We start from the raw sequence: 18156 nt of genomic DNA, 5'->3' as shown, positions 1-18156 counted from the left end.
TGTGGAAGTGGACTGCAACCCCTGTGGGTCTGGACTTGAACCCTGTGTGACTGGACTGTGATCCCTGTGTGACTGGACTGTGATCACTGTCGGACTGGACTCTGACCCATGTGGGACTGGACTGTGAACCCTGTGGGACTGGACGGTGACCCCTGTGGGGCTGCACTTTGATCCATGTGGGACAGATCTGTGACACTTGTGGGACTGGTCTGTGATCCGCGTGGGACTGGACTGTGATCACAGTGGGATTGGACTGTGAGCTCTGTGGGACAGGACTGTGATCCCTGTGGGACTGGACTGTGGTCCCTGAGAGACAGGACTGTGACCTCTGTGGGACAGGACTGTGATCCCTGCAGGACTGGACAGTGATCTCTGATGGACATGTTAGTGACCCCTGTGGGACAGGACCTTGATCCCGCTGGTTCTGGACTGTGACCCCTGCGTGATTTGACTGTGATCCCTGTGGGACTGAATTGTAATCCCTGTGGGACTTGCCCTGGTCCCGATGGGACTGGTCTGTGATCCGTGTTGGACTGTACTGTGATCCCTGTGGGGCTGGACTGTGATCCCAGAGGGACAGGACTGTGATCTCTGTGGGACTGGACGGTGATCCCAGTGGGATTTGACTGTGAACCTTGTGGGACAGGACTGTGATCACTGTGGGACTGGACTGTGATCTCTGTGGGACAGGACAGTGATCCCTGTGTGACTGGACTGTGATCCCTGTGGTACCAGTCTGTGATCCCTGTGTGACTTGGCTCTGATCATGTGAGAGTTGAATGTTATCCCTGTGGGACTGGATTTGATCCCTTTAGGATTGGACCGCTGCCCCTGTGGGACTGGACAGTCAACCCTGGGGGACAGGACTGTGATCGCAGCGAGACTGGATTGTGATCCCTGTGGGTCAGGACTGTGACCCCTGTGGGACTGCACTTCAGTCCATGTGGGACTGGACTGTGAACCCTGTGGGATTGGACTGTGATCGCTGTGGAATGGACTGTGAACCCTATGGGACTGGACGCCAGCACTTGTGTGACAGGACTGTGATCCCTGTGGGACTGGCCTGTGATCCCTGTGGGATTGGACTGTGATCCCTGTGGAATGGACTGTGAACCTTATGGGACTGGACGCCCGCACTTGTGGGACAGGACTGTGATCCCTGTGGGACTGGCCTGTGATCCCTGTGGGACTGGACTTTAATCCCTGAGGAACGAGACTGCAATCCCTGTGGTACTGGACTGTGATCCCTGTGGGACTGGAAAGTGATCACTGAGGGACTGGACAGTAATCCGAGTGGGCCTTAAATGTGACCCCTGTGTGAATGGACTGTGTCCCCTTTGCGACTGGACTGTAACCTCTGGGGGACTCGACAGTCAAGCCTGGGGGACAGGACCGTGATCGCAGTGAGACTGGACTGGGATCCCTGTGGGTCAGGACTGTGACCCCTGTGGGACTGCACTTCGGTCCATGTGGGACTGGACTGTGAACCAGGTGGGATTGGACTGTGATCCCTGTGGAATGGACTGTGACCCCTATGGGACTGGACGTCGGCTCTTGTGGGACAGCACTGTGACCCCTTTGGGACACGACTGTGATATCTGTCGGACAGGACTGTGATCCCTGTGTGACTGGACTTTGACCTCTGTGGGACTGGACTGTGATCGGTGCGGGACAGGACTGTGATCCATGTGGCAGTGGAAAGTGATCCCTGTGGGACTTAACTGTAATCCCTGTAGGACTGGACTGCAACACCTGTGGGACTGGACTGTGATCCCTGTGGGACTGGACTGTGACCTCTGTGGGACTGGATTGTGATCCCTGTGGGAGAGGACTGTGATCGATGTGGGACTGGACTGTGACCCTATGGGACTGGACTCTGATCACTGTGCAACTGGACGTTGACCCCTGTGGACTGGACGGTGATCCCTGTGCAACAGGAATGGAATTCCTGTGGGACTGGACTGTGATCCCTGTGGGACTGTACTGTGACCGTATGGGACTTGGCTGTGATCCCTGTGGGACAGGGCAGTGATCCCTGTGGGACTGGACTGTGATACATGTGCGACTGAACTATGACCTCTATGGGACAGGTCTGTGAACCCTGTGGGAATGGACTGTGATCCCAGTGGGATTGGACAGTGACCCTTGTGGGACAGGACTGTGATCCCTCTGGGGCTGGACGGTGATCCCTATGGTTCTCGACTGTGATACCTGTGGGACTGGACTGTGTTCCCTGAGGGTCAGGACAGCAATCCCTGTGGGACTGCACTGTGATTCCTGTGGGGCAGGGAACTGAAACCTGTGGGACTGGACTGTGATCCCCATGGGACTGAACTGTAATCCCGAACGGACTGGACTTTGATCCCTCTGGGACTTGACCGCGGCCCGTGTGGGACTCGACAGTCATCCTGGGAGACAGGACTGCGACCCCTGTGGGACTGGACTGTGATACTTGTGGAACTGGTTTGTCATCCCTGTGGGACTGGACTGTGATCCCAGTGAGATTGGACTGTGAGCCCTGTGGGACAGGACTGTGACCTCTGTGGGACAGGACTGTGATCCCTGCATGACTGGACTGTGATCTCTGAGGGACAGGTTAGTGATCACTGTGGGACAGGACCTTGATCCTGCTGGATCTGGACTGTGACCCCAGTGTGACTTGACTGTGATAGCTGTGGGACTTGACTGTGATCCCTCTGGGACTGGACCTTGATCCCAGTGGGACAGTACTGTAACCCATGTGGGGCTGGACTGTGATCCCTGTCGGACAGCACTGTGACCCCTGTGGGACTGGACTGTGATCCCTGTGGGATTGGACTGTGATCCCTGTGGGATAGGACTGCAATCTCTGCGGGATAGGACTGTAATACCTGTCGGACAGGACAGTGAACCCTGTGGGCCTGGACTGTGATCACTGTGCTACTTGTCTGTGATCCCTGTGTGACTGGACTGTGATCGCTGTTGGACTGGAATATGATTCCTGTGGTAATGAACTGTAATCCCTGCAGAACTGGACTGCAAACCCTGTGGTACTGGACTGTGACCCCTGTGGTATTGGACTGTGATCCCTGTAGGATTGGACCGCTGCCCCTGTGGGACTAGATAGTCAACCCTGGGTGACAGGACTGTGATCGCAGTGAGACTGGACTGTGACCCCTGTGGGTCAGGACTGTGGACGCTGTGGGATTGGACTGTGATCCCTGTGGAATGGACTGTGACCCCTATGGGACTGGACGCCGGCACTTGTAGGATCGCACTGTGACCCCATTGGGACACGACTTTGATACCTGTCGGACTGGACTGGGATCCCTGTCAGACTGGACTGTGACCTCTGTGGGACTGGACTATGATCCCTGTGGGACTGGACTGTGATCGCTGCGGGACAGGACTGTGATCCATGTGGCAGTGTAATGTGATCCCTGTGGGACTGAACTGCAATTCCTGGAGGACTGGACTGTAGCACCTGTCGGACTGGACTGTGATCCCTGTGAGACTGGACTGTGATGCCTGTGGGACTGTACTGTGACCGTAAGGGACTTGGCTGTGATCCCTGTGGGACAGGGCAGTGATCCCTGTGGGACTGGACTGCGATACATGTGCGATTGAACTATGACCTCTGTGGGACAGGTCTGTGAACCCTGTGGGAATGGACTGTGATCCCAGTGGGATTGGACAGTGACCCTTGTGGGACAGGACTGTGATCCCTCTGGGGCTGGACGGTGATCCCTATGGTTCTAAACTGTGATACCTGTGGACTGGACTGTGTCCCCTGAGGGATAGGACAGCAATCCCTGTGGGACTGCATTGTGATTCCTGTGGGGCAGGGAAGTGAAACCTGTGGGACTGGACTGTGATCCCTGTGGGACAGAACTGTAATCCCGATCGGACTGGACTTTGATCCCTCTGGGACTGGATTTTACTGTGGAAACCTCCTGCTGTGTATTGGAGAGTACACTGCACCACATGGACAAACACACACAGTGCACTGTAGGTACAGGAATTATATACAGTTACAGCACAGTGGTAGTGAGATTGATTTGGCATCAATATGGAAATTAGGGATGCATGCAATAAAGATACAGCAGTTATCATGGGTCACTTTAATCTACATATAGATTGGGCCAATCAAACTGGTAAACTAACGGTGAGGGAGGATTTCCTGGAATGTAAAAGGAATGTTTTTTCTATACCAATATGTCAAGGAACTAACTAGAGAGCAGGCACTCCGAGACTGGTCTTGTGTAATGAGAGAGGATTAATTGTTGTGCGAGGCACCTTGGGTAAGAATGACCATAATATGTTTAAATTCTTGATTAAAATGGAGAGTGACGCAGTTCAATCAGAGACTAAGGTCCTCAACTTAAAGAAAGGTAACTTCAATGGCATGAGACGTGAATTGGCTAGGAGAAACTGACAAATTATATGAAAGGGTTGACTGTGGATAGGCAATGATAGACATTTAAAGAGCACATGGATGAACTTCAACAATTGTACATCCCTGTGTGGCGTAAAAATAAAACGGGGAAGGTGGCTCAACTGTGGCTACCAAGGGAAATTAGGGATAGTGTTGAATGTAAAGAAGACGCAAAATACAAACCTGAGGAGTGGGAGAAATTAGAATTTAGCAGAGGAAGACAAAGGGTTTAATTAGAAGGGTGAAAATAGAGTACAAGTGTAAGCTTGCCGTGAACATAAAAACTGACTGCAAAAGTTTCTATTGGTACGTGAAGAGAAAACAATTAGTGAAGACAAATGTAGGTCCCTTGCAGTCAGAATCAGGCAAATTTATAATGGGGAACAAAGAAATTGCAGCCTATTGAAAAAATACGTTGATACTGTCTTCACTGAGGAAGTCACAATTAACCTTGCAAAAATACTAGGGGACCGAGGGTCCAGCGAGAAGGAGGAACTGAACGTAATCCTTATTAGTCAGGAAATTGTGTTCGGGAAATTGATGGGATTGAAGGGCAATAAATCCCCAGGGCCTGATAGTCTGCATCCCAGAGTATTTCGGGAAGTGGCACGAGAAATCGTGGATGCATTGTTGGTCATTTTCCAACATTCCATGGACTCTGGATCAGCAATAAAGAAAGGAAAGATAGATTACGAAAGTAAACTTGCACAAAACATAAAAACAGATAGTAAAAGCTTTTACCGTTATATAAAATGTAAGAGAGTACCTAAAGTAAATGTTGATCCCTTGGAAGATGAGAAGGGGGATTTAATAATAGGAAATGTGGAAATGGCTGAGATCTTAAAAAATTATTTTGCTTCTGTCTTCACAGTTGAAGACACAAAAACCATGCCAAATATTGCTGGTCACGGGAATGTGGGAAAGGAGTACCTTGAGACAATCACTATCACTAGGGAGGTGGTGCTGGACAGACTAATGGGACTCAAGGAAGACAAGCCCCCTGGTCCTGAAGAAATGCATCCCAGGGTACTAAAAGCAATGGCGGAAGTTATAGCAGATGCATTCGTTATAATCTACCAAAATTCTCTGGACTCTGGGGAGGTACCAGCGGAAAGAAAGCAGCGAATGTAACGCCTCTGTTTTAAAAAGGGGCAGACAAAAGGCAGGTAACTATTAGCTGCTGAGTTTACCATCTGTAGTGGGGAAAATGCTTGAAGCTATCATTAAGGAAGAAATAGCGGGACATCTAGATAGGAATAGTGCAATCAAGCAGACGCAACATGGATTCATGAAGGGGAAATCATGTTGAACTAATTTACTTGAATTCTTTGATGATATAACAAGCATGGTGGATAGAGGTGTATCGATGGATGTGATGTATTTAGATTTCCAAAAGGCATTCGATAAGGTGCCACACAAAAGTTTACTGCAGGAGATAAAGGTACGCGGAGTCAGAGGAAATATATTAGCATGGATCGAGAATTGGCCGGATAACAGAAAGCAGAGAGTCGGGACAAATGGGTCCTTTTCGGGTTGGAAATCGGTGTTTAGTTGTGTGCCACAGGGATCGGTGCTGGGAACACAACTGTTTACAATACACATAGATGATCTGGAAGAGGGGACAGAGTGTAGTGTAACAAAATTTGCAGATGACATAAAGATTAGTGGGAAAGCGGGTTGTGTAGAGGACACAGAGAGGCTACAAAGAGATTTAGATAGGTTAAGCGAATGGGCTAAGGTTTGGCAGATGGAATACAATGTCGTAAAATGTGAGGTCATCCACCTTGGAAAAAAAAGCAGTAAAATGGAATATTATTTGAATGGGGAGAAATTACAACATGCTGCGGTGTAGAGGGACCTTGGGGTCTTTGTACATGAATCCCAAAAATTTAGTTTGCAGGTGCAGCAGGTAATGAGGAAGGCGAATGGAATGTTGACCTTCATTGCGAGAGGGATGGAGTAAAAAGCAGAGAGGTCCTGCTGCAACTGTACAGGGTATTGGTGAGGCCGCACCTGGAGTTCTGCGTGCAGTTTTGGTCACCTTACTTAAGGAAGGATATACTAGCCTTGGAGGGGGTACAGAGACGATTCACTCGGCTGATTCCGGAGATGAGGGGGTTACCTTATGTTTATAGATTGAGTAGACTGGGTCTTTAATCGATGGAGTTCAGAAGGATGAGGGTTGATCTTACAGAAACATTTAAAATAATGAAAGGGATAGACAAGATCGAGACAGAAAGGTTGTTTCCACTGGTCGGGGAGACGAGAACGAGAGGGCACAGCCTCAAAATACCAGGGAGCCAATTTAAAACTGAGTTGAGAAGGAATTTCTTCTCCCAGAGGGTTGTGAATCTGTGGAATTCTCTGCCCAAGGAAGCAGTTGAAGCTAGCTCATTGAATGTATTAAAATGCATTTTACCAATAAGGGAATTAAGGGTGATGGGGAGCGGGCGGGTAAGTGGAGCTGAGTCCACGGCCAGATCAGCCACAATCTTTTTGAATGGCAGAGCAGGCTTGAGGGGCTAGATGGCCTACTCCTGTTCCTAATTCTTATGTTCTTATGTTAAAATCACAGATAGATAGATTTTTAACCAATAAGGGAATTAAGGGTTATGGGGAGCGGGCAGGTAAGTGGAGCTGAGTCCACGGCCAGATCAGCCATGATCTTTTTGAATGGCAGAGCAGGCTTGAGGGGCTAGATGGCCTACTCCTGTTCCTAATTCTTATGTTCTTATGTTAAAATCACAGATAGATAGATTTTTAACCAATAAGGGAATTAAGGGTTATGGGGAGCGGGCAGGTAAGTGGAGCTGAGTCCACGGCCAGATCAGCCATGATCTTTTTGAATGGCGGAGCGGGCTCGAGGGGCTAGATGGCCTACTCCTGTTCCGAATTCTTATGTTGTTATGTTCTTATGTTCCTATGGATTGGAAGGTAGCTAATGTAACCCCACTTTTTTAAAAAGGAGGGTCAGAGAAAACAGGGAGTTTTCGACCGGTTAGCCTGACATCAGTAGTGGGAAAAACGTTGGAATCGTCATTAAAGACGTAATAGCAACGCATTTGGAAAGCAGTGACATGAGTTTCCAAGTCAGTATGGATTTATGAAAGGGAAATCATGCTTGACAAATCTCTTTGAAATTTGTAGGATGGAACGAGTAAAGTGGACAAGGGTGAACCAGTGGATATGGTGTATTTGGACTTTCATAAGGCTTTTGATATCATCATAGCAGTCCCTCGAAATCGAGGAGGACTTGCCTCCACTCCTAAAGTGAGTTCTTTGATGGCTGAAGAGTCGGATACGAGAGTCACAGACCCTGTTACAGGTGGGACAGACATTCGTCGGGGCAAGGCGTCGGTAGGGCTGGTTTGCCACGCGCTCCTTCCGCTGCCTGCGCCTTGCCTCTTCATGCTGCTCGCATCGAACCTCAAAATGCTCAAAGCCCTCCCGGAGGGACTTTCTTCACCTCAGGCGGTCTGCAGCCAGGTTCTCCCAGGTGTCAGTGATGATGTCACACTTTACCAGTGAGGCTTTGAGGGTGCCTTATAACGATTCCGCTGTCCTACTTTGGCTCATTTACCATGAAGGAGCTCCGCATTAAGCATTTGCTTAGGGAATCTTATATCTGGCATGCGTACTATGTGGCCTGGCCAGCGACGCTGATCGAATGTGGTCAGTGCTTCAATACTGCGGATGTTAGCCTGGTCGACGACACTGATGTTGGTGCGCCTGTTCTCCAAGGAGATTTGAAGGATCTTGCGGAGACATCGTTGGTGAAATATCTCCAGTGGCTTGAGGTGCCTTCTGTATATCGTCCATGCCGCTAACCCATACAGGAGGGTGGGTATTACTACAGCCCTCTAGACAATGAGTTTGACGGTAGATTTGAGTGCCTGGTCTTCAAACACACTTTTCCACAGGCGACCGATGGCTGCGCTGGTGCCGTGGAGGCGATGCTGAATCTCCACATCAATGTCTGCCTTTGTTGATAAGCGGCTCCCGAGATATGGGTAATGGTACACGTTGTCCAGGGCCGCCGCATGAAACTTGATGATTGGAGGGCAGCGCTGTGTGGCGGGGACAGGCTGGTGAAGGACCTTTGCCTTACGGATGTTAAGCGTAAGCCCCATGCTTCAATATGCCTTTGTGAATATATTGACTATATCATGGAGTTAGCCTCTGAATGTGCACAGATGCAGGCATCGTCCGCATACTGCAGCTCAATGACAGAGGTTGGACTGATCTTGGACCTGGCCTGGAGGCGGCATAGGTTAACCAGCTTCCCACTGGTTCTACTCTGGCGGGGAGCTTGTTGATTGTGAGGTGGAGCATGGCGGCTAGGAATATTGAGAAGAGTGTTGGAGCGATAACGCAGCCCTGTTTGACTCCGGTGCAGACGACAATTGGGTCTTTAATGGATCCATTGGTAAGGATCACGGCCTGCATGTCATCGTGAAGCAAGCGAAGGATCTTGACAAACTTTTGGGGGCATCTGAAACGGAGGAGGACGCTCCATAGACGCTCACGCTTGACAGTGACAAAGGCCTTTGTAAGATCGGAAAAGGCCATGTATAACGGCTGACGCTGCTCTCTGCATTTTTCCTGCAACTTGCGCATTGCAAAGAACAAGTCTAGGGGATGAAATCCGCATTGTGATTCCGGGAGGAGCTCCTCGGCCACATTGAGAGGACAATTGAGGAGAACTCGAGCGACACCTTTCCCAGTGGATGAAAGCAGGGAGATTCCGCTGTAGTTGCCACAGTCGGACTTGTCTTCCTTTTTTAAAATGGTCACAGTCACTGCATCTCTCAGATCTCCCGGCATGCTCTCCTCCCTCCAGATGAGAGAGATGAGGTCATGTATCTGCGCCAACAGCGCCTCTCCACCATATTTTAGCGCTCAGCATGGATTCCATCTGCACTCCTAGCCTTTTCATTCTTAAGCTGTTTTATGGTTTTGCCTACCTCGTGCAAGGGTGGAGTTTCACTGAGTTGATGGTAGGTTGCATGCTGCGGGATGGAATCGAGAACACTCGAGTCAAAGGCAGAGTCTCAATTGAGGAGATCTTCAAAGTATCCCTTCCATCGGGCCCTAACAGCCTCGGTATCCTTGATGAGTGTTTCCTCGTTCTTGGCCAGGAGTGGGTTGGGACCTTGGGAGTTTGGACCGTAGGTTGCCATGACTGCAGCGAAGAATCCTCGCATAACTTGGCTGTCGACCAGTTGATGTCTCTCCTGTGCTTTCTCCATCCATCACCTGTTCATTAGGTCCCAGATTTTTTGTTGGACCTGAGCCTTGAGCCATCTATAATGTTGTTTTGCAGCTCTCGAGTTGGGCTGTTGCTTGATGCTCAGAAATGTTTTGCGCTTGCAATTTATTAGTTCTTCATCTCCTGATCATTTTCATCAAACCAGTCCTGGTGTTTTCTGGTTGAGTGACGAAATGTCTCTTCACAGGCACTGGTTACAGAGGGCTGGGGGGCAGACCAAGTGCAATGGGGATTCAGAATCTCAGTGTCATCAAGGCATGCCAGATTTGCTGTGAAGCGCTGGCTGTATATGTCTCTCTTCGCTTGGTCTCTAAGTGCCCCGGCAATAAATTTTTGTGGCACTGCTTCTCCTGTCCCCTCTGCTTTGGGGCAATGTTAATGTTGATGATGGATCTGATTAGGCGGAGGGCCTTTGGCCAGGGACAGCAGCGGCCGGTACGGGGACCCTTCGGCCAGGGACAGCAGCGGCTGGTACTGGGTCATTTCGGCCAGTAACAGAAGCGGCCGATTTGATCTAGGATGCCAAGGACTTACAGGTTTGAGTGTACTGTTTAGCTCGGTTATTTTGTTGCTGTGTTTATTGTTTAGTTGTGTGTGCACCCTCTTGACGTTCGATGGCAGCAGGAGAATGAACAGCAAAGATTTGGAAAACTAAAGGGAGAGGGTGGGAGAGAAAATGAATGCAGCAGGGAAAAGCGAGCAGCTTGTTGTTTGTTTGACGGCAGTGTGAATGTTGCGAGCAGCCTGTGGTGACAGCAAACGTCGATAGCATCTGGTATTTGCAGTCGGTCTCCCTTCCAAGTACTAATCAGGCCTTACTGTGCTTCAGATCCGAGATCAGACAGTTTCAGACTGGTACGGCCGTAGCGATATAACTTCTGGCTATCTCGTTACTAAAAGAGCGACAGACAGCTGCTTATTGCTTTGTGTCAGCTCCGATATGAATGCTATTTAACAGCTCGGAAGCATTTGTACTTCTTACATGTCCTTTTACCTTCCTTCCCACCTTGTTTTCTATCTCTCTTCGCGCCATCTCTCACTAACACACACACAATTTTCAAGCCCGCGCCTCCATTGCTAAGTGCAAATCAGGCCTGTGGCTATTAGAGAGAGAGAGAGAGAGAGAGAGAGAAAAAAAGCGGATAACAACAGCAAATGTAGTGCTGAATGAAGGCAGCAACAACCTCGACTAACAGGAAAACCCTAGTACGCCTGATATTAAGAATCCTATCCAAGTACTAATTAGACCTGTCCCTACTTTGGTGCACAAATGAGTTCCTATGTGGTAGTTATAGCGCAATGTCTGACTTTGATCTAGGATGATTTGGATGACAAGGGCTTACTGGTATGGGTGTGTTGTTTTGCTCGGTTATTTTGTTGCTGTATTTTGTGTTTAGTTGTGTTTGGCCCCCTTGACTTTGTCAGCAGGAGAATGAGTAGCAAAGATTTGGAAAAATAAGAGGAGAGGGTGATGGAGAAATTGAATGCAGGAGGGAGAAGCAAAGGGCTTGTTGATTGTTTGATGGCAGTGGGAATGTTGCAAACAGCCTGTGATGGCAGCAAGTGTCAACAGTACCTGATATTCCCATTCCATCTCCCAGGTAATTTTTTTTTTTTTTTTGAAATTCGTAGCCAATCGTTCCAATTCTTTGTCAAATCACAAACGCCAGAGGTCACCTTGCACACGCCAATGCTCTTAGCCAAAAGGCCTAGAGCCACTGCACCATTCCTGGAAGTACTGCAATACCAGGTTTGTGCCATGGAGGTGGATGGGTCAGGTCCCCCACACACCTCCGTGGAGGTGGATGGGTCAAGCCACCCCACCCACCTCCTGTTTCCAAAAAAGCAAGCATATACCTTCCTGATCCAGGGAGAACCACCCGGAGGTCATGGTGGCTACTCCCCGTCAGGTCAGTTACGCATGATCTTAGCCAAAAGGCCGAGCGGCCATCTCCCAGGTAATGACCAGGTCTTAATCTGCTTCGCATCGGAAATCAGACTTTTTCAGACTGGTATGGCCGCAGGTATCGAACAGCTGGCTCTCTCTTTACACATAGAGCGACAGACAGCAGCTTATTGCTTTCTGTCAACTCATAATTGAATGCAATTGAAAAGCTCGGAAGCATTTGTATTTGTTACGTTTCCTTTTACCTGCCTTGTTTTCTGTCTATCTTCGCGCCATCTCTCGCTAACACAGAGAATGCATAATCCCGAGCCTCCATTGCAGAGCTAGAGAGAGAGAGAGAGAGAGAAAGAGAGAGAGCAAGAGAGCGAGATCGAGAAAAAGAGAAAGAAGGAGAGCGAGATGGACAGTTGAGGGAGCAGGAGAGCGAGAGCGACAGAGAGAGAGTTGTTGAAATTGTACGATTGAACTTCAAATGGAAGTTCCATTAATTGGAAAAGCCTAGTCCACCTGGTGTTAAGACACCTATCCAAGTACTAATCAGACCTCTCCCTACTTTGTTGCAGAAATAAGCTACGATGTGGTAATTACAGCACAATATCTCAGTTTGATAGTGGAAGCGTTCAATGACAAGGACTTATTGGTTTGCATATGTTGATTTGCTCGGTTACTTTATTGTTGTGTTTTTTGTTTGGTTTGTGTGGACCCCCTTGACTTTCTATGGCAGCAGGAGAATGGGCAGCAAAGATTTCGAAAAATAAATAGAGGGTGAGAGAGAAATTGAATGAAGGGTAGAGAAGCTAACTATTTGTTGATTGGTTGAAGCCAGTGTGAATGTTGTGAGCAGCCTGTGGTGGCAGCAAAAGTCTACAGCACCTGGTATTCACAGTCGGTCTCACTTGCAAATACTTACCAGGCTTTAGCCTGCCTCGCCTCCGAGAGTAATTTTTTTCAGACTGGCATGGCCGTAGTGATATTACAGCTGTCTCTCTCTTTACTCAAAGAGCGACAGACAGCAGCTTATTGATTTCTGTCAGCTCATAAATAAATGCTATCAAACATCTGAATAGAAAAAAGTAAACATAGAACCATAGAAAATAGGTGCAGGAGTAGGCCATCATTCACTTCAATACCCTTTCCTGCTTTCTCTCCATACCCCTTGATCTCTTTAGGCGTAAGGGCCATATCTAACTCCCTCTTGAATATATCCAATGAATTGGCTTTGATAACTTTCTGCGGTCGGGAATTCCAAAGGTTAACAACTCTCTTAGTGTCGAAGTTTCTCCATAATCTCAGTCCTAATCCTTATCCATAGGCGATGTCCCCTGGTTCAGGACGTCACCAACATCGGGAACATTCTTCCTGCACCTAAACTGTTCAGCCCCGTCAGAATTTTATATGTTTCTATGAGATCCTCTCTCATCCTTCTGAACTCCAGCGAATACAAGCCCAGTCAATCCAGTTTCTCCTCGTATGTCAGTTCTGTCATCCCGAGAACCAGTCTTCTGAACCTTCACTGCACTCCCTCACTAGCAAGAACGTCATTTCTCAGATTAGTAGACAAAACTGAACAAATATTCCAGGTGAGGCCTCACTAAGGCCCTGTACAACTGCAGTAAGGCCTCACTGCTCCTGTACTCAAATCCACTAAATATGAAGGCCAACATATCATTTGCCTTCTTAACCACCTGCTTAACCTGCATGCCAACTTGCACTGACTGATGTACCATGACACCCAGGTCTCGGTGCACCTCCCCTTTTCCTAATCTACCGCCATTCGTATTACATTCTGCTTTCGTGTTTTTGCCATCAAAGTGGATAACCTCACATTTTCCATGTTATACTGCATCTGCCATGCGTTTCCCCATTCACTGAAGGTGTCCAATTCATACTGCAGCCTTTTAGTATCCTCCACACAGCTCACACTACCATCCAGCTTAGTGTCATCTGCAAACTTGAGATATTACACTCAATTCCCTCATCCAGATCATTAATATATATTGTACATAGTTGGGGTCCAAAATTAAGTCCTGCGGTACCGCACTGGTCACTGCCTGCTATTCTGAAAAGGACCCGTTTATCCCGAATCTCTGCTTCCTGCCTGAAAACCAGTTCTCTATCCACGGAATTACATTACCCCCAATAAAATGTGCTTTAATTTGGCACATCAATCTCTTGTGTGGGACCCTGACAAATGCATTTTGAAAGTCCAAATACACCACATCCACTGGTTCTCCCTTGTCCACTCTACCAGTTACATCCTCAAAAAATTCGAGAAGATTTGTCAAGCAGGATTTCCCTTTCATAAATCCATGCTGACTTGATCCGATCCCGTCACTGCTTTTCAAATGTGCTGTTATTTCATCTTTAATAATTGATTCTAACATTTTCAACTGATGTCAGGCTAACCGGTCTATAATTACCTGTTTTCTCTCTCCCTCCTTTCTTAAAAAGTGGTCAATCTTATCATTCAAAAGGGAGTTGGATATGTATCTGAAGGAAATAAAATCCACGTCCGCGGGTAAACAACAGAGGTGTGGGGCTCGTTGATGGTTGGCATGGGCTCGACCGGACAAATGGTCTTCCTCCATGCTGTAACCATTCCATTATACTGTGATTCTATCAGTTAGTGGCACATTTAACAGTGTGGATGGAAGCAGAATATTGCAAAGCGACGTGGCTTGAGTCGGCACAACTAGAGGCATCTGATTCAGAAGATTCGGGTGCGCGAACATTCGGGTTTAGTGACTTTAAAAGCATCATTTTTGTTTTGTGAAGTTTCGGTCAGAGAAATATTTGGGAAAGGAATTTTTTGCAGAAAGGGACTCAGCATTTAATCGTCTTTCTGGCTGTTGGAGTCACATTTCTTTTTGATGTTATTCTTCCAGAGTGTATATTTTCTTTGCTGTTTCACAATAACCAGTCCCTTGCTCTACAATCTATCTCACTGTTTCCCTAGTCCCATATGCATGTTACCAGCAATGAACGTGATGAAGCAGATCACTAAAGCACAGTGTCTAAAATGGTTTATGTTTTAAGAGGTAATTTACAGAGCACAGAAAATGATTCAATTAAGGACTGTCCTTCAGTTAACATTTCTTTAGTTGTGCAAATAAAGATCATCAGTTAATTAATGATGTTTTCACGTGAAAACAGGATAACATTTAACGATTATACATGTTCTACGTTTCGAAAGACACAGGTTAATCAGGACAGTCAGCACGGTTTGTTAAGGAAAGGTTGCTTTTGACTAACATGAATGCATTTTTGGAGGAGGTCACCAGGTGTGTCGATGAAGTAGTGCCTATGATGTAGTGCATATGATTTTATTAATGCTTCCGCTAAGGTCCCACATAGCAGAATGGTCATGAAAATAAAAGCCTAAAAGCCCATGGGATCCAGGGCGAAGTGGCAAATTGGATACAAATTTGGCTCAGATGCAGGAAGCAAAGGGTAATAATTGAATGGGTATTTTCGTGACTAGAAAGATGTTTCCAGTGGGGTTCCGCAGTTTTCCGTGCAAGGTCCATTGCCTTTTATGGTATTTATCAATTATCTAAACTTGAATATAGGGGTTATGATTAAGAAGTTTTCGGGTTTTAGTATAATAGGCAGTGTGGTTGATAATAAGAAGAAAGCTGGAGATTGCAGGAACATATCAATCAACTGGTAAGTTGGCCAGAACAGTGGCAAATGGACTTTAATCCATGACATAAGTCAGTGAATGTAGGCATGCAGGTGCAGCAGGCAGTAAAGAAAGCAAATGGCTTGCTGGCCTTCATAACTAGGGGATTTGAGTACAGGAGCAGGGAAGTCTTGCTGCAGTTGCACAGGGTCATGGTGAATCAGACCTTGAGTAGTGTGTGCACTTTTGGTCTCCTAATCTGACGAAAGACGTGCTTGCTACTGAGGGAGTACAGCAAAGGCTCACCAGACTGATATCTGAGATGGCAGGACTGACATATGAGGAACGACTGGAACGACGAGGGTTGTACGCTCTGGAATTTAGAAGAATGAGGGGGGAATCACATAGAAACGTGTAAAATTTTGACGGGACTAGACAGGGTAGATGCAGGACGAAGGTTCCCGATGTTCGGGAAGTCCAGAACCAGGGGATACAATCTAAGGATAAGGGGTAAGCCATATAGGACCGATATGAGTAAAAACAATTTCACCCAGAGAGATTTGAACCTGTGGCATTGTCTGCCACAGAAAGTTGTTGAGTCCAGTAAGTTGGACATATTCTGTGGCCCATAAGGCTAAAATGATCAGGGAGCAAGCAAAGAAGGCTGGGGTAGGATTCTTCGGTTGAATGAACAGCCATGATCATAATGAATGGCGGTGCGGGCTCCAAGTGCCAAAGAGCCTGTTCCTACACCTATTTTCTTTGTTTCTATGTTTATATCACCACAGCCAGTTAAACAATTCACCACTTTGATACAAACGCATTAATCGGCCGGTTGCCCAGCGTGAAACGTATTCATAGTATGGATATAAATGTACCAGTTGCAGTAAGATACAAACACAGAAAGACAGAGAGACAAAAGGAGAGGAATAGGAATAGCACTTCAGTGAACGGAGAGAAGAAGAACCAACTGGTCATGGATTCAACGACTAAGAACCTACAATAGCTAACGCCAGGGGTGATGATTGTAAGTCTTGTCAGTTTCTCTCAGAATTCTAGGTCTGTAGCTTTCGTCAGTTTTTGTAGCTTAATAAAGCTGACGCTGGTTCAAGACTAAATTTTGTGTCTCGTGTTGTATTGTTCACCTGAGGTCAAATAATCAGGGTAAAGTGTAAAACAAACACCCTGCAGGCGCTGGAGAGACGGTTTACTGAGTGAAAGTGTGAGGGAGTTGGATCAATATTATTCGAGCTACAGTCAGTAAAACAGGGCGCTAGGTGAGAAGTACTCTTGAATGACAGTGTGAGGGAGCTGGGTTAAAATCAGAGCAGATACAGTCAGTAACACAGGACGCTTGGGGAGAGGGGTTACTGAGTGACAGTGTGAATAAGGTGGATAAACATCAGTAAGTTAGTCATTAACAAAGAACGTTGGTTGAGAGGGGTTAATGATTGACAGTGTGAGGGTGCAAGATTAACATCACTCGTGATACAATCGAAAACACTGGGCGCTGGGAGAGAGGGTTTACTGAGTGATAGTGTTAGGGAGTTTACTTAACATCAGTCGAGATAAAGTCAGCAAAACATTTTGCTGGGGGTGGGGGCGGGGACAGTGTTTGCTGAGTAACCGTGTGAGGCAACTGGATTAACATCAATAGAGATAGAGCATGTAACACAGGGCGCTGCTAGAGAGGGGTTACTGTGTGCCAGTGTGAGGGAGCTGGACTGACATCATTAGACATACAGTCATTTACAAAGGGCGCTGGGGGAGAAGGGTTAGTGAGTGACAGTATGAGGGAATTGGAGTAACATCGGCCTTTCTCGGCCTTTTGGCTAAGATCATGCGTAACTGACCTGACAGGGGAGTAACCACCATAACCCCAAGGTGGTTCTCCCTGGATCAGGAAGGTATATGCTTGCTTTTTTGGAAATAGGAGGTGGGTGGGGTGGTTTGACCCATCCACCTCCACGGAGGTGTGTGGGGGACCTGACCCATCCACCTCCATGGCACGAACCTGGTATTGCAGTACTTCCAGGAACGGTGCAGTGGCTCTAGGCTTTTTGGCTAAGAGCATTGGCGCAGAGTGATCCTTGAATGGGCCCAAGGTGACCTCTGGCGTTTGTGATTTGACAAAGAATTGGAATGATTGGCTACGAATTTCAAAAAAAAACATTGGCCTTTTGGCTAAGATCATGCGTAACTGACCTGACAGGGGAGTAACCATGACCCCAACGTGGTTCTCCCTGGATCAGGAAGGTGGTTCTCCTATGCTTTTTGGAAATAGGAGGTGGGTGGAGTGGATTGACCCATCCACCTCCATGGAGGTGTGTGGGGGACCTGACCCATCCACCTCCATGGCATGAACCTGGTATTGCAGTACTTCCAGGAACGGTGCTTGGGCTCTAGGCCTTTTGGCTAAGAGCATTAGCACAGGGTGATCCTTGATGTGTGCAAGGTGACCTCTGGCGTTTGTGATCTGACAAAGAATTGGAAAGATTGGCTACGAAAAATTAATTTAAAAAAAAAACATCAATAAATATAGGGTCACTACCACAGAGCGCTGGTGGAGAGGAGTTACTGAGTGGCAGTGTGAGGTAGTTGGATTAACATCCGTAGAGGTACAGTCAGTAACAAAGGGCATTGGGAGGAGTGGTTATTGAGTGACAGTGCGAGTGAGCTGGATTAACATCAGTGAAGATCGTCAGTAAGAGAGGGCGCTGATGGAGTTGGGTTGCTGAATGACAGTGGGAGGTAGTTCGATTAACATCAGTATGCCACAGCATTGCCGGTGAGGAGTTACTGAGTGACAGTTTGAGTGAGCTGGATTAACATCTGAAGTGAAACAGTCAGTAAAACAGGGCGCTGGGCGAGAGGTTCACTACGTGACAGTCTGACGGATCTGGATTAACATCTGTATAGATAAAGTCAGTAACACAGGACGCTGC

At 47.5% G+C, this 18156-nt stretch overlaps 2 pseudogenes; one reads left to right on the top strand and one right to left on the bottom strand.

Moving 5' to 3' along the window:
- Positions 1-11396: 11396 nt before the first annotated feature.
- Positions 11397-11634, bottom strand: LOC139276593 (U2 spliceosomal RNA; annotated as a pseudogene).
- Positions 11635-17023: 5389 nt separating this feature from the next.
- LOC139276582 (U2 spliceosomal RNA) lies at positions 17024-17262 on the top strand (annotated as a pseudogene).
- Positions 17263-18156: the final 894 nt, after the last annotated feature.

Source organism: Pristiophorus japonicus, chromosome 11, assembly GCF_044704955.1.
Source record: "Pristiophorus japonicus isolate sPriJap1 chromosome 11, sPriJap1.hap1, whole genome shotgun sequence".
NCBI classification, from domain to species: domain Eukaryota; kingdom Metazoa; phylum Chordata; class Chondrichthyes; family Pristiophoridae; genus Pristiophorus; species Pristiophorus japonicus.
This window is presented reverse-complemented; position numbering and strand designations above follow the sequence as displayed.